The sequence below is a fragment of the Falco biarmicus genome, chromosome 6 (assembly GCF_023638135.1).
Source record: "Falco biarmicus isolate bFalBia1 chromosome 6, bFalBia1.pri, whole genome shotgun sequence".
Classification (NCBI taxonomy): domain Eukaryota; kingdom Metazoa; phylum Chordata; class Aves; order Falconiformes; family Falconidae; genus Falco; species Falco biarmicus.
Window position 1 is genome coordinate 60,013,928 of NC_079293.1, and position 18,118 is coordinate 60,032,045.

Consider the following 18,118-nt stretch of genomic DNA (forward strand, 5'->3'; position numbering starts at 1 on the left):
CAAACTCACTAGATTTGCTTAGAATCATTACAAAATTTGTAGTTGTATTCCCCTGTACTACAGGATATTTCTCTGATGAGCATACAAAAATCTTTGTTTAACACAGGTCCCAGAGTAACAGCCCATAAGAACACTCTCTACAAACAGCACTGAATGGGGAGATGGGAAGTTCAGATTAAGAGAGCACGTACATTTGCATTTCAATGAGACTTTCTATTGAACCACTTTAAAGCATTGATAGCCTGATCCTGCCTCCATTGAAGCTAGTGGCAAAACTCCCACTGAGGTCAATGGGAGGCTCGATCTGACCCTAATTCATGAATCGCCAGGTTTTGGTACTCTGACTCCCACTGAATAAACTTGTTCAGTCCCTGCAATTCCATTTAGCCACTTACTTTTGAAGTAAAGTACCACTCACTCTCAGTGTCTGTCATGAAGCTCATAACACTCCTTTGAGGTTCATCAGTAAAATTGATGGATCTATTAATAGCAAAGTAAATATATTAGTAGCGTATGACATCTAGCTACTCTTTAAGTAGTTATGAAACATTTCTGATTGTATGTTTGCAATTGATGTTTTTATCACCTGATGGTTTTACGGCCTTTTTATGACTCTTCACTATTTCTATTGTGAGTTTAGTCAACTAAATCACATGCATAGTTTATCTCTGCTGACTGGATGCTAACATTTTAAACATCGCTCCCAAGTAACTGTAAAGAACAATTTTTTGGTATGACTTTTCATAACAGTGGCTAAAATTCGTGTGACTACCTTCCTGAATAGCTGAGAATTGGCCAAATAAACTGAATAAACCAAATAAGAACTTGTAAACATAATTCAAGGGGGCTTTGTGTTTTTATTTTTGTGGGTGTCCCCCCCAAAAAAAACCCCTGTATTGCATTTACTCTCTGAAGTGATGTAGGGGTGAGTATTTTGAAAGCAGAAGGGCAAATTCACAATTGACTGCCAGGGAAAATCACTAAGAATTGGACAGAAAACTTACTTGCCTGGAGAAAAGGAGGCTGAGGGAACACCTTACCGCTCTCTACAACTATCTGAAAAGAGGTTGTAGCAAGGTGAGTATCAGTCTCTTTTCCCAAGTAATAAGTGATAGGATGAAAGGAAATGGCCTCAAGTTGCACCAGGGGAGATTTAGATTGGATAGTAGGAAAAATTTCTTCCCTGAAAGGGGTGTCAAGCATTGGAACAGGCTGCCTAGGCAAGTGATTGAGTCACCATCCCTAGAGGTATTTAAAAACCTATATATTTATTTATATTTTTATATATATTTATTTATATATTTATAGATGTGGCACTTAGGGACATGGTTTAGTGGTGGGTTCGGCAGTGCTAGGTTAACAGTTGGACTAGATGATCCTAAAGGTCTTTTCCAACCTAAATGATTCTATGATTCTATTCTATTTTATGATTCCATGATTGCCTGTTAGAAATCACTCGATATATTAATTTATATATTTACCTACATTGTATGTGTAACACAAAGTGTGAAATAATTTTTCAAGGCTGGGGTATTTTGTTGTAAGTATGATCATACTTTTCTGTCTCTAAACTGTATGTTTTGACCTCTTTGTTCTTTCTCCCATAAAAGACACATTGTTTTCTGGCACAACCCTGCCTACCAAAGAGATTAGAAAACAGTGGCTAGAGCAATGTTTCTAGAAAATTCAAAAATCCTTCATTAGGACACTGTAACAGCCACGGAGGGAGTGGAAGTGATGATTGATATTGGATACAATCATTCAGTGTGTGGGGTGCTGCTAGAGGATGCATGTTCACTGCCACAGCTCCTTTGTACAGTCATACAAGCCTAAACTAGATCTTCATGTAGAGTTTTAACAAAATAGCTAAGATTTTTTTATTATTGTCTTCAGTATGAATTCAGAACACCAATGTCCAAAAACACTGAGAAAAAGGCTTGTTTTAACTGTTGTATTAAACAATGGGAATGCCAGAAATCTCTTGAGGTAGCTCAGATTTACAATGCAAAAATGAAGGCCCAGATAGTCCAGAGAATCACAAGACAAAACCAAACTCAAACTTTCAAGTATCATCTATCACTCATATTAACAAAAAATGATCAATGATAAGTTTATCATTACAAATGTAGGTCTATAATAGAATAGCAAGCTGAACAGACTAGGACTTTTTCCCTAACAGCTGTCAATATTTGGACAGTTAAGTAACTTTCTGGTTACAGCTCAGCAGGAATGATGTTACTTTCAGCAAATATTGATAATAAATACAAAATCAGCGGGGCCTGGAAAACAGTCTGCTCCAATACTCCTTTCACAATCAATTTATTTTAATAAAAGCACCAAGATTTTTTTCAAACTTGAAAGCAAATACAAAATCTGTTCAAGCTTAAACAGCAAATGCCAGGTTTTATTTTTATTATCAGTACTGTAGTCATCAGAATTACACAAGGCAGCATGTCAAAGTCACTTCAGTTCTGCTGTTGCATTAAGACTCTTGTGGGTTTTTTAATGTTTTCATCTGCTTTATTTTTTGAACTGCAGTCGTTAGCAAAAATCCTCAGCTTTGACTTCACTTGGAAAAGGGCTACCGAGATTAAATTGGACAATTAAGTTGTGCTCACCTAGGGGCTACAGTCTGCTAAAGCCCGTTCAAAACTTTCGATAATTTTTGATCTACTCTTGATAATCTTTGATTGACTTTTGTGATTGCGAGAAATGCCCAAAGATTGGAGGAAATATTGGTCCTAACTTCAGGAAGGAGGATCCAGGGAACTACAGGCTGGTCAGCCTTACCTCGTGATGGAGGAGCTAATCCTGGAAATCACTGCCAGTCACAGAAGGACAAGAAGGTGATCAGGAATAGTCAGCATGGATTCACAAAGGGAAAGTCATGCATGACCAACCTGGTAAACTTCTATGATGACATGACTGACTTGATAACAAGGGGAGAGTAGTGGATATTGTCTACCTTGACATCGGTAAGGCTTTCAGCACCGTCTCCCATAGGATCCTCATACAGAAGCTGATGAAGTATGAGCTAGATGAGCAGACAGTGATGTGGATTGAAAACTGGCTAAACTGCCAGGCCCAGAGGGTGGTGATCAGTGGCAGGAAGTCCAGTTGGAAGCCAGTAACTGGCAGGATGCCCCAGGGGTCAACATTGGTTCTGATCCTATTTGACATCTTTATTAATGATCTGGATGATGCAGCAGAGTGTACCCCCAGCAAATTTGCAGATGACACAAAACTGGGAGGAACCTAAAGGTGGCCTACAAGAAAGCTGGAGAGGGACGAAAGCTGGAGAGAGACCTCTTACAAGGACATGTAGTGATAGGACAAGGGGGATGGCTTTAAACGGAAAGAGGGTAGATTTAGGTTAGATATAAGAAAGAAATTCTTCACTGTGAGGGTGGTGGGGCACAGGCACGGGCTGCCCAGCACATCTGTGGATGCCCCATCCCTGGAAGTGTTCCAGGCCAGGCTGGATGGGGCTGTGAGCAACCTGGTCTAGTGGAAGGTGTCCCTGTCTATGGCAGGGGGCTTGGAACTGGATGATCTTTAAGGTCCCTTCCAACTCAAACCATTCTGTGATTCCATTATTATATGAAGCACAAAGTCCTGCATGTGGCCTATGCAGTGACAGGACTACAGGCAATGAGTACAAACTGAAACACAGGAGGTTTTCTCTGAACATCAGAAAACACCTTTTCACTGTGAGGGTGATGGAGCACTGGCACAGGTTGCTCAGCAAAGTTATGGAGTCTCCAACCTTGGAGGTATTCAGAAGCCATCTGGACACGGTCTTGGGCCACTGGATGTAGGTGTCCCTGCTTGAGCCAGTAGTTTGGACCAGATGACTTCCAGACATGCCCTTGACCATTTGGCAATTCTGTGAAAACACACAAGGTTTTGAACTGAGACTGGATCCAGCTGAGGGCATCTCTGTCCCTGAACTGGAACTCTGCAACTTTTTGCCTTAAAGCAGAATGCAAAGCATTGGTATTTGTTAAAAAAAAGTCTTACACAGACTGAGACGGGCTAGCCAAAGGGAATATCTTTCATTCCACATGATACCTGCAGGCCACAGCAGCATTCCACCTTCCTCCTAGAGAGAAGCAGCTGACAGATCAGGTTCAGCTCAGGCTCTGGAATTTGCAAAACATGTGCAAAACAGTCCAAAGATAATGATCCCTGTAATGTACTCTAAGACTTCTATGTGAGCTTTTCTGAAGCTTTTTTTTTATTTCTTAGCTGATGAAGAACTGGAAAATAGTTTTGGACGTGGTGACAGGGTTCCTGCTGAGAGGGTCATAACATGACTGCTGAGATGTGACTATAGGGTCAGTAGCTTGCTAGGAGACCTGCACCATAAGTATGTATCCTAGTCACTATTGAGATTCAAACCAGTGATACGTGTTAGTTCACGTGTGGTAACAATCATGAGGCAAAATCCTAGGCCATGTCTCCATTTAATTGCAAATCCTGTTTTAGGGTTCCCAGTGCTTTCCATGTGGTCCAAAACACTGATCTGATATCAATTCACAGTGCCAGATCAACCACGTTCAAAAATAATGACCAATCAACTTCACGCTGGCAGGTATCATGCTGTTCAGTTATCATGGACTGCCCTTCCTGTGGTGCTCCACAGGCTTCCTTCCCTGCCTTAATCTCTGTCCTTTATGTCCAAAGGTCATTGCTCCCAGATGTCCCTACATCACATCACAGCTGTTGAGATGTGATTGCTCTCTTTTTATGCTATGCCTTCACATGTAAAATTGCAAACTGTCTGTCTCTAATACATGGTAAAATTATTACAAATGTCAAAGGAAAGAAAACACCTTTCCTTTTACTATGGACAATGGTTGCAAATACATAGTACTTTATACCTGTGGAATTCAGTTTTTTAAGCATATAGGAATGGATAATTCATATAAAAACATTTCAGATAAACAGATTGATTTCAGAAAAGGGGCAGATATTGATGAAAGGTCCTGTGTTGCTTATTTTCCACAAAGTAAATATTTGGCACATAAACAGTGGTGTTGGGGGTTTTCCTCAGGATTAGAACTATCATATGCTGAAAACTCTGGAGAAGCAGAACAAAAACCTTCTTGAAAAATATTTTTAGGTGGGAAATCTGGGTGCCATTAAATGCTATATGCCATTAAAATGATGAATAAAACCATATACAGACTAGTCCTGTACGTAGAAGTCATAAAATAGTTGTGTTCAGTTCTGATTTAAGGACATCAAGTATTATATCAGAAGAAACCTTGCACTGAAGTACAAAGATAGCAAAGATGCACTGAAGACTGTTTGCTTCAGTATATTTTGAATGGGTTTTGGAACCACTGCTAGGAAACCAGTTATCTTTGTCAAGGTGGCACCTGCAACTCTTGTCATAATATCTAGAGCTGGTATACCATTACCCAGCAATACCCACCACAAAACTCAGTTTTCAGGTACTTAGAACTTGATGTATATGCATTATGCTACAGACTTTATCCCTGTTTTCCTCTTACAAGATGGTGATGGTGGCCTCTTGAGCTGCATCATTACTGTACAGTAAAGAAAACCTTGGCTGCAGGATCCCTACACATGTCAGTCACTATAGAGTCAAAAAGGGTAGTGAATTACACAAGGAACCTCAGAAGTAGTTTCTTCTTCAAGATGGGCGTTGGTCTGGGGAACTGGGCTTTTCTCATGCATTTCTACTGTGTAATTTTTAAAAGTTGACCAAATCACTCACCATTTGAGAGATGGCTAGCAGCTGCCTTCACCTTTTGATGAAAAATATAATGCAATATTGAAAACTGCCGAGTTCTTTCAGCTGAAAGTGAGGTTAAGAGGAACTGTGCTTGAATATACATCATGAAAGATAATACAAAACACTTAAAAATCAGGTCTTAGATACCTCAAGTCAGGTGTGTAAGATCAGAAATTATTCTAGCTTAATATGTCCGTGCTCTGGTTCCTCATCTCTAAATGGAAATAAATTCAGTTTATTTCATAGCAGTCTGACAAAGGTAAGCATTAATCAGTTTCTGAAGGTCTCTAATACCAACTCAAGCACCACAGAAAATCCTGTGAGGAAATTAATAATTCTAATTTTAGAAGGGAGTGCAGTAAATAAGGCATCCAGCCATACATTAAACTAGAATGCAGCTGAGCATTGTTCAGTATGTTATGCGAGTGCAGTCCATCAAATGCACTGAATCAGGAAAGGATCCTCTTAAAAAGATGATATATGATCACATAATCAAAAAGAAAATTATAATGTATATGTAAGACAATTCATTCAGCCTTTTTTCCTGGCATTAGTATTTCACTTTGCAACCTTACTCATCTACCTCTTTTAAAGCAGGTTTTGTTTTTAATCACTGATGCTACCACTCTGCTCGTTCAGAACATTCTTCCTCCAAGCAACTCCTCACAGTTCAAGAACTGACAACAAAAGGTAGAATGACTGGTTGAGCTTTCCCTTGTACACTGCCAGAGCTCCAAAAAGTTTAAGAAAAGTATCACAGATGTTTCTAGGAGTAGCAGAAGGACTAGGGCAAGTAGTTTTGTTGAATTTAACAAAAACCCTCCATGTTTTACCCCTCTGCCATAGCCTCTTTATGCAACTTGGAACAAATCTGGAAGATTGTATGAAAAGATTCACACTTTCAGCTGAAGGAATTAGGCAGATGAAACAGGAGAAGGTATCCCTCAGGCAGTAATGAAAAACTCCTGATGCTCCTCCCCACTTTTTGGGAGAGAATAGCATCTGCTTTATTGGGTTAGGTTTCACTCAGTATATATTGGGAGGTTTTAATTCCTACCCGTAAAAAGAGGGAAAGCCAAGGAATAATAATTTGCAGTCATTTATCACACAAGACTGACAGAAGTTGCAGAAGGCTCCAGACTCCTTGCTCTATGTCCCAGCTTCCCCTCCTTGCACTACTTTGACTCACTACAGATGGGAATCTCTGGGTTACACCACATCACATCTCACTCCTGCCATGTTCAATCAGAGGTAGCCTTTGGCCTTCCCAATTTATATGACGGAAAACCATGATATAAGTTGTGAAGGGGACTTACTAGGTTTCTTCCTGTGTGATGATTTTCCATACTGAAATAAAATATTTTACCAGCAATTCAGTGCTACTGTATTTGCATCCAGTCAAAAGCTGCCTCATAACCTGCAAATCCAATGCAAGCCAAGAACAACCAGGTGGAATAGGCTTGGAGTGATGAGCACAGTACAAAAAGTGGACTTTGCTTTAGAAAAATAGACTGTCAAGCTGATAGATATTTGAAAAATGTTTGCCAGCCTTCAAAAAAAACCAAACCAACAAGTGAACACAGATTTATACTTTATTCTGCATCTGAAACTATTGTGCTGTTCTCTAACTGCTGCCCCTACCGAATGCCATTTTTACAATACCTGCCTCTGAAGGGGATTTTATTTCAGTGTGAGATTTTGTAAATCACAAGTTTTATAACTAAACATACTACTTTTAAAAAATCAGACTGGCCACATATGTTCCATTCCAAGGACCTGAATCAACAAAGACCTTTAAATACTTTACTACACTCATCACCCAAGCTCCAACTGAAGATCAGAACACTTACTAGCATTGTGAAAAATGCTGTCTTTGATAGACATTAAAATAAAATTAAAAATAGAAATATAGCATTGATGTACTGAGGAAAAAAAACCAAAACATTCCATTTGCAGGGAAGGATTAGGCCTATCTGGGTTTTTTTACAGTGTTTTTAATTATTTTCTTGCCTGCTTCAAAGTGTACCCACCATTGACTAGAAGGAAAGATTATGTTTCTGTAAAATCATTTAATCATAGAAGCGTGGAATGGTTTGTGTTGGAAGGGACCTTAAAGGTCATCCAGTTCCAAGCCCCCTGCCATAGACAGGGACACCTTCCACTAGACCAGGTTGCTCACAGCCCCATCCAGCCTGGCCTGGAACACTTCCAGGGATGGGGCATCCACAGATGCGCTGGGCAGCCCGTGCCTGTGCCCCACCACCCTCACAGTGAAGAATTTCTTTCTTACATCTAACCTAAATCTACCCTCTTTCCGTTTAAAGCCATCCCCCTTGTCCTATCACTACATGTCCTTGTAAAAAGTCCTTCTACAGCTTTATAAGGATTACATTCTTACTGAAGGATTAGATCTTTGCCACATTTTCTCTTTGAAAATGAAAGGTCTAGAAAAGAAGGAAAACTATTTCTTCTGCCATGGCACACCATTGAATGCAGGAATTTTGCCTGCATTAGAAGTAGGATGGTTGATGAGGAAGAATAAAAGACAAATCAGCTAAGTTAATTATTCTGCCTTCTTCCTACCTCAACCATGACCACTTCAGATGGATTTTATGCAGTAGAGCTCATCCCTGTGTGGAGCTCCCTTTCTACAAGTATCCTTAACAGTCACAAGAATTGCACACTGTCACAGGTGTCCCTGCCACCATGAGGCCTCTAAGGTCCAGCTGTAAATCATTCTATGTCAGCTAGATACAGACTGTCCCAGAAGCTCTTGGGAGGTTTCCTGCTTCCTGAACTCCAGCAACTGCAGGTCTCCATTGCTCTGGCCAGAGTTGCTCAGCACCCTTGCCATTCAAAGGGCAGGGGTGTAGTTTAGGGCCAGTTTAATAAAATCAGCAGGTAATTTCTCCTTTCCTGCCTCTTTCCTCCTTCACCTCGCAGACCCTATGTTGGTCATCTCCATCCCTCTGGCCTTGGGGTGGCCTAAAGGTAGAGTGTCTCTGGTTTTACAACCTTCCACTAAGAATCATAGAATCATTTAGGTTGGAAAAGACCTTTGAGGTCATCAAGTCCAACGGTTAACCCAGGACTGTGCTGCTCTCTGCCTTTGGGTCAACTAATGGTATTTTTAACAAATCACTGCAGATACTTTACTATCCCCTTTTTCCCTCTTACTATTGCCATCAAGCATCCTGCCCTTCTGTTCAGGTTCAGTGCCAGTGGACTTGCTTTATCACAGGACAGACTGTGTGAACTTTACTTATTAGGGCCAGTAAGAATGTCTCCACTAATTTCAAAAAAACTTGAATTGACTATGAATCTTTTCATACACTTCATACACTTCAATTCTTCAATGGACAGTTTCATCAAAATGAAAAACAGTAGAAGTCTGACTAATAATGGTGCAATATTGGAAAAAAAAATCCAAGCTGAAAATTTTCACAGCTCCTACAGCTTTAGATATTGGCATTCATTCTCTTGAATATTGCATATCCTCTAGAAAATACTCTATTTAATTTCCATACCACTACAGGTGAAATACAGAGATAAAGGTGAAAAAAAAGTATTTTAAAGGCCTTATTTTTTCCCCAAAACATTAAAACATATAACAAACTTGAGGTACAGTAACAGAACAATTAAGCAGTAAGATCAAGAAAACAGCCCCAAAAATCTTCAGTACCTGCCTGTCCCTTGAGGGGCATGGTGCTATCAAATTTTCTGTCCTGTACATGACAGAGGTTTTATTGTTTCTCTGATCTGCTCCAGTCTGCAGGTAACAGTGTGAGTAAGATACTACCTTTAATGGACAACTTTCCAAGTTACACTGTTCACCCTGGAAAAGTGCTCTGAGATACAGGGAGAATCAATAAAGGGGTAGACTGCTGGACTGTTGTGAATTTTTGCTATTCTTTCTTTTTTTTTTTTTTTTCCCCCAGTTAGTTGGCTGAATGGGCTAAGTATCTGCCAAAGGAGACACATATTGTCTATTATACATCATGGGGACTACCATCCTTTGCTGCTGAACACAATGAAAACATCATGTATAATATAAACATCCATAGGATAAACAAATACATTAACCTTGTCTATTCTTTTACCAGCTTCAGCTCATACCATGTCAATGTACTGTGGTGTGGGAAGCTAAAATTCAGTTCAATTGATTGCCCTGGGAAAAAGAAAACAGTATTTTTTCCCAGTTTAGTTTACCAGAAGGTACAGTACAGGCTGTACTCTAGAGCACACACTAAATGCGCTTCTTTCTATTCCATCAGCTGTTCCCCTAATAACAGAATAAGAAACAGAACTTTGAAAACAGAAAAAAAGAAACCAAAACCCTATATCTATTACACACATACATTATATTAAAACTTTCTTGTACATGTATATATATAATCAATATAAAGAAATGTATTTGCATATGCATGCACATTCTTATGATGCAAGAAAGATCAGATTCAGATTCAGACAGTCAAACACACAGTTCATTAACTTTATAAAACAGCCAAATATATGTCATTGATTTACCTTAATAATATTAAAATGTTATATTTTCCATACAGTCTTTCACAAGCTCCCTTAGCGGACGTGCTGTTGGTGTAGCATCAGCCCTTTCCATCTACTACTTTCATTACCATTTAGAGTTATATTTGGGGGCATTGCTGATAAAGAGTTGTATGAAGAATGCACAGCAATAATCTGTGGTAAATGATTGTTGCTTGACTTCAAATAAAGAGGAACAGCCTTTTAAGGTCAATATTAGTTCCATGTTTGGATTGTGTCTACTATTTGGAAGGGGTTGACATGTTTTAAATTACTAAGTAATGTGAAAATATATTAGTAGCACAAGACTGTTGTGTATGTAAATATTTTATGGGTAGAGTTACCCGCCATTGGTTAGTAAGGTAACACAGATTCAAAGCTATTTATGTTGACTCATATTTTTAAGATGAGGCATTTAAAACCAAGAAAATGTGACAGAGCTAATCAGGACATAAGACATAGACAGACTGTTTGTGCCTTGCATGTTGTGAACAGCTCGTTTCAATTCCTTATTGAAAAGAGATGTAACATTGTCCATGTGAAATATATTAAATGCATGACACTGAGCCACCAAACAAACCTAAGTTAAATAGCTATAATTCTTTCTTTTTTTTTTTTGCAGACATGAAAGAAAAAGATCCTGATAGGCTTTGCTTCTCCTGGGTCAGGTATTCTCATAAAAATAGAAACTACCATTTCCCGTGTGTACAGAACATCAAACACAATAGGAAACACATCCGTCGTAAGTGTACATGCATACTCTCACCCTGGGGTTAACAATATGATTGGGGAGTGAATGCAGCTCATGGGCTTAACCTGCAATAGCCTTCCCCTTGCTACTGCCCAGTCTGCCTTCATTCACAGGCAGCATAAGGGTTTCCATGCTAAATTGCTCTGTTTTGACCTGTTTTCTGCCTGGGCTGGAGCAGGTGGTCTTTCTCACTGCTGCTGTCTGGTCTTCAACAAGACCAGACAGAAATGCAGCTCATGCTGTCCCACTGCCTCTGTGGGAGGGTCCCACCATCCATGAATCAGGGAGATCATGGAAGCAGCGTGTTGTGCAGGGGCTGCAATATAATGGCTTTCCTTGTGCAGAGCCCATCAGAGATGTGGCATGACAATCAGTGGTTTCTGGAAGCCTTCTTCCTCTGCACGCTTGCATCAAGAGAGATAAATTCTGTAACACGTTTTCTTCTGGACAATGCCTCAAAAGCCTGTCTTAGTCTTTTGCAAGGGACTTGAGGGTAACAAAACACATACAGGCATTGCAGCTGCTTTTACAGAGCTGCACAATGATGAACTCCTCTGTCTCATTTCTGTGCAGGACAGTCTACCAAGTTTATTGTAAGGTAAACATTTCCATCAGCTGATCACAGATTTCATCAGGGCCATGAAGGCTTTGACCTAAAGTCTCTCCTGAACACTCTGGCCAAATAAAATACATGCCTTTGCTTAAATACTGGACCATATGGCCCAATTAATATGCATGTGGAGTGTCTGCAACTCAGCTAGTTCCAGGGAGGTCCTCAGGCAGCATTTAATTTCATTTTACAAGTTGATCTCCTGCAGTTTTACTGTGTTTCATTACTTTCTGGACAAAAAAGTCTTATGTTCAACATACATTGTGCATAAGGCAGGGTGAGAGCTGTTCAAGAAGAAGCTGTTACACAGTATAGACTGTTTCACAGTGGTAAGTGTACAGAGACAGATAATACTCATGTTTAGAATAATCTGGCAACTTGATACAGTAGGATTTAAGCCACAGGATATCAAGGCATCATCCAGGCCCAGAGTAGAACTAGAGGTTTTTGTTCTTTTACCACTGAGAGCTCATCTCAGAACGTCCTCACTCCTGTATAGTTGGTACCAAGCTGAACTGCCAATAGTTGCAGGAGTCTCAAGTAGTTCATCCAGCTGTTCCTTACAGCCAGGAAAACATTTTTAGTGTGGGTTGGCACCTTCAAGACATTTCTCATACAAATTCAGCAGTTAGAACTATATCTTTAGGTGCTCCTTCTAGCAGCCTCAGTTATTCATCCACACTTAGATACAGAGCCAAAATGTTATCCTACTATTCTTAGAAGAACAGGAATGTGTGAAAGATGTTCATGATGAATTGGAAAGAAGGTGGCTATAAAGCCACATTTCCACTCTAGAAGATACATCTAAACAAGAGCTGTGGAGACCCAAAAGCCTGGTGGAGTTATAGCAATTGTAGTGAAAAGGTCTCTCAACCTGTAAAGAAGGAGATGTGCAGGTTTTCCTGAGAGGTCAGGGTATGCTTTGGGCAATGCCCTGTTCCTAGGAAGATAAATCATTCAGGAGTGAGACATCTGGCTGTGCTGGGTGGCAGCATGTGTCACCCATTTTCCATAGGCCAGGTCAGAGCTGTATAAGCAGTGAAACTTTTTTCATTAAAGTTTAGGCAGACAGTTTAAACTTACAATAGGCATCCTCACACCCTCACACATGACTGTCACACATGCATACAATTGCAGAGGCACAGTCACACCCACCCACCCTGAAGGAGCTGAAGACAAAAACAAAAAATCCAAACAAAAACCCCAACCCTTATGTTTACAGTTTGGTGCTGTGAAACCTCACATGGGAATGATCTGTTTCTGCGCTGCTAAAATAAAATCCCTGAGAAATGAAGTTTATGATGTGTGAAATAATGTACATGGACAACATTCCCTTCCCCCCACTCCTCAAAATAACCACTGTGCTCCCCATGTACACCCAATCGATCTTCCTCTCTGAGGCCACAGCCCAGTGGAGCCTCATCCCTTCTACCCTCATCCCCCCTCCAGTTTATGCAATAGATTACATGCAACGCGTGATATTTGGAAGCCACATCCTGCTGTAGGCAGGGCTGGCTGTACTCCCTAACACAACACTTGGAGATGACTCTGCTTCCAGCAAGTGGAGTCGATGTGCTGGACGTGGTTTAATTGGTGCCAGCTTTGTCTTGTTAACAAGTGTTGGCTTTCTTCACTTGATGCATCAAGTTCTGATGTTCTCCCGGTTATAGCGCCCTTATGCATGAAAGCCTTTTGTATATGTTGCTGCCTGATTAGACAGGAAATAGTGCATGGCACCAGGGGATAATTCACGTGAGTAAAGTTACTTGCATGCATATGCATGTGCAAAACTGGGGCTCCAGATGCGAAATACATCTTTTTCCAATCCCTGAGCTATTCTCTGTGTGTATGTCTATATACACATTGCATGCTTATTACTTGTTATTACTTTTAAAACTTAAAAATAAAATTGGCTTGAATTTAGTTTGAGGATTGGCACCAGTCCAGGACAATCCTTGTTTTAACTGAAACAGTTTGCCCACTGCTAATTTTAACACAAGTGATTTACCCTATTAACATGGATGCAAATGGTAAGTGCACTCTCCCTTCCTATCAGGGAGCCTTGGAAACCTAACACAAAGCCTCAGAAACAGCAATGCCACAGATCTGGGGAGATGCTCTATTTGTCTGGGAAAAGGTGGTTTTGACACATGCCTAGTTTTCATACCTGCCTCTGCTACCTATGCAGGAAGGAGAGAGCTAAAAGCCTCACACTCCCAGATGTCTGCAAGGATCTTACTGGGTGAGACACTGAGTCTAATTATCCCAAGCCTTTCACTCCCTTTAACTTCAATGAACATATAGAGGACCTGACTCAGTTATGGCAGATGATGAGACTGTAAGCACTACATCTACAACTAGGAGCAGCGCAGCGGGGGGAAGTGAGGAATAATTGCTATGTATAGACAGTGCAGTTATTGAGAGACCTTTAACCTGTTTATCTTTCCTTAATAAAGTTTTTGCCGTCTGTGAAAGAATGACTCTGTTATTCCTCACCAAGCTTCGGCACATGACCCAGCTTTTTCTACCATTCAAGGAATGTAATTTAAACTAGATTTAGACTCCTCTGCATGGCCGAGTATGATGCCCACTGGAATGTTCAGCTTATGTGGAATTGTTTGGTTCCGTTTAAATAAATAAATAGCATTAAAATCGAATCATGGAAAGTGTAGCTGTTAAAAATAGATTGAGGTAGCGCTCACCCAAAGTGTCAGGAAAAGGTATGCGCAGGAAGGATTCTGAAAGCCGATTCATCAAGTGCAGAAGCAACCAGATGACCAACACTGGCAAGGTTTCAGGCACGTAAGCATCACTGCTGAGTCTCCCCACCCTGCAGCAGGAGTTCCCAGCAGGAGTTAAACCTGTTTCTTTTTTTTTTGCACTTCAGCCACCTGCTTTCCCTTCAATCAGATTCTCCATGGTGAGGACACTAGATCCTCATTGAGCTACCTGTGGTGAGCCTGGCACCCAGCATGAAAACCACCATGTACAGTATTTCTCCACCTGTGAAGCAGCTGTTTAAAAATGAAGCAATATTAGAAAGGATTTTACTTGTTTGTTTGTTTGCAGATTTGAGGCTGAGTTTTGTTTGTCTGTGCCATGGTAAAACCTCAGTAAACAAAAGATGTCTTGAATCCAGATGGCAAAGAGTTTCTGTCTCAGATTGTTTCACCTTGGGCCCCTTTCTGCTTGCTTTCAGTCATCAGCCTTAAACATCAAACTGTTATCATTCTTGATTGGGACATGTAAGTTAATAGGGGCATTTAATGAAAAAACTTGCAAGACATTTTACATATCAGGTTCCATGATCAGGTTGGGTTTTGAGAGTTTGTGAATTCATAAATAGAAAAGAATATTCCTTCTGGTGCAACATATTTTAGATTTTCCAGGATGCACCATGGGAACAGTCAAGAGGGCTGACCATGATGCCCTATGGGACCATTAAAGTAGCCTGGAACCCAGCCAGGAGAGCTGAGTCCAGAGACCAGCTGCCACAAAGATCTGGGGCATCCTTTCCAAATGAGCGTGCTCCATTTTTCACTAACAGTTTCTGTTAGAATTCCACTGAATTCCACTTTACTTTTTGCTCCTCCAAAATTTTAAATGCCTATAGAAAACAGAAAACTTTCTGACCAAGTGTACTCAAGCGTACCAGAGGTTTTGGTAGTTGAATTGCTGTCTATATGCTTTTGACAGACAAACGATGGTGCTGTCAGTAGGGGTGGAAGACAAGGTGCTCAGCTGCCTGCTCCGCCTGCACTGCATAGAGAACAGACCAAGTAATGCATCTGCCACTGGTTACAGTGAGATTTGATTTAAATTATTACTGATTAGAACCTGCTTTACACATGAAATCTCTGCAGGAACTGACTGTTCAGCAGGCCAGATCTCCCTGCGGTGGGGACCAAGTGGACACCCACAGCAATGACTGCATCCCTTCTCCAAAGGTGAGCTCTCCCTGTGTCTCAGCTAAGCCTAGTTCTGCATAACACTAGTCAGCTCCCTGTCCCCAAACCTTACCATTTCCATATGTAAGGCAGACAAAAAATGGGAGTACAATCATCATTTTCCAGAAAGGAAATCCAGCACTCACGATAGTTCAGTCACAGACTGGACATTTACTGAGTCTTCTTCCAGTAGCCTGTGGTCATGGATATTGGCTCAGACAACTCCCAGTTCAGATGTTAAGTGTCATGGGTGGCATCAGGTCACCCTGAGAAATTTTGCTTAAGACTTTACAAAATGTATGTCAGTTTTAAGTTCTTCAAGAGTGAATAAAGGAAGTAAAAAAATCCATGAGAAATACGTACATTCATGATGTACATGCCTGGAGACAGCTACATAAGACTTCCATTTCATTCACTTGTAGATATATTAAAGGACCCAAAAGCACACAGGTGCCAAAAGAACAATTTCTCTGACACTCTGGTTCTAAAAACTTGCAAAATGAGTCTTCCTCCTTTGCCCAGTACATCTAACCATTAACAGATCGATTACTCAGTTTGCATGCTGCTGCCAATGGCCTATTTACTTTTGATGGGGAATGCCTGAAAAGATCACAGTTTGAAAAGCTTGTCTGACTGTGGCCCGGAGCAATGGAAAACAGAACAAAGAAGAGAAGAGCTAGTGGCATTTAAAGGTGAGCTGCCACAGAGCACAGGTGGGATCCAAGAGCAGATGGGATCCAAGAGTTCATGTATAATCTGAGGGAAGGAGCTATGTGGAAGAAGACACTGGGCAAGTCTGCTGTGTGCAGTGGCCTGGTGCTCTTCCCTGAGATTGCCAGTCTCTGAGCCAGCATCAGCCTGGGCCAGCACCTCCTGGTGACTCAGAGCAGCGGGGTGTGACAGCTCCAGAAGCCACGCGGTCACACTGACACTGCTGTGGCACTCGGCCCCAGCTAGTAACGTCACCTTCTCTGTCGGACATATTGAGTCAGCCATAGCGTCGCTAGAATGTGGAAATATTGCCCTCAGTCCTAGGGCTGGCCGTACCTCAGGACAGTTGTACTGTGCTGGGCCAGGCAGGGTATACCTGACCACTGAGTGGAAGAAAAAAAAAAGGAAGCAAAGTCAGATTAATAAACAAAACAGCGCTAAGCAGGGCCCCAACAGGGAGTGACAGTACGAAAACACAGCTGTACAAATGGGTTTGAAAATGAGAAGTTTGAATCCAGAGAAAAAAAAAAAAAGGAGAGCAAGTTTCCTCATCAGATGCTCAAAGTGGACGGTGTGCCTCAGCGCGGCTGTAACCTGCTCAGCAGAACTGTGAAGCGAACCACGTTTATCTGCTGAGGTACATATTCATCATGTTTCAAAAAGTGCACTGTCAGGCCCAGAGAAGCTCCATGAGTTCCTGAAGACTCTTTAAGCTCTGAATTTCTCACCCCTAACACCTTCCACAGTGTAATCTTGAATTCAAAGTACCTTTATTGTTGCATATGGGAAGATCACAGAACAGCTACTGTTGTGCAATTCTTTCTTTTCAAACATCCATTTCCTGGCTGTCAACTTTTTTTCCTACACCACCCCTCATGTAGCTGTGCCTAGTCACTCCCTTTCCTTCCTTCTGCTCAGAGACCTGCAGCTCCACCACTGTAAAAATAGCTGGTGTGGAATGCTAACTTCTCTTGCTAGAGAACTGAGACAGCTGTGGTTGCTTGAAACGTGGAAGGACTGCCCAAATGATTCATCTTATTGCTCTTCTCCTGCCCTTTTCTTGCTTTGCTGCTTTTCCAAAACATTATTTCTTATTTGCAGATAGCTGGTTGTTGTGGCTGTGCTGATGAAACTGTCCCGATGCACCACAGGAAAGGAAGCTTTAGGATGCACCTCTCATACTCTTCAGGTCATCTTCTGGCTTTCCCTTAACTAGTCCAGGAGTAGCTAAAAATATGCTGAATATAACACACAGACAGAATATATTTCACCTAAGCAAATGGAATAAGCAGTAAAAATAAAAGCGAAGAGACGGAGTCCAAATCATCGCTCATCAGTAAAAATCTCATTCTGACATATGGTTATGTTTATGGGTTTGTGATATTTAAATATAACAGGGAAGAACACCAATATTTTTAAAAATCACTGACCTTAAAACAGAGCAAAAATCAAGGCACATGGATGCATGTGTCTATTAATTGCATGGGAAGCACAGTTACTTCTGCCTGATCACAAATTTTGAAATCCAATCTCAAGATTATTCTTCAGATGACCATTAATTAATACATACTATGGTTTAAAAGGGTATGCATTTGCCCTATTAAATATCTAAAAGAAAAATGTACTTGGAAAAGGCAAATAAAGTACATTAGCCTTTCTGCTGAGAATATATATACTGATCAGCGTACAAGTCTAAACCGGAAATTATGAAAGTTCTGAAATACTCCAGTTTTTCTTTATCCAAAATATTCTGTTCCTCTGCACTGTTATATTCACCAGATTGAACGGGCTGC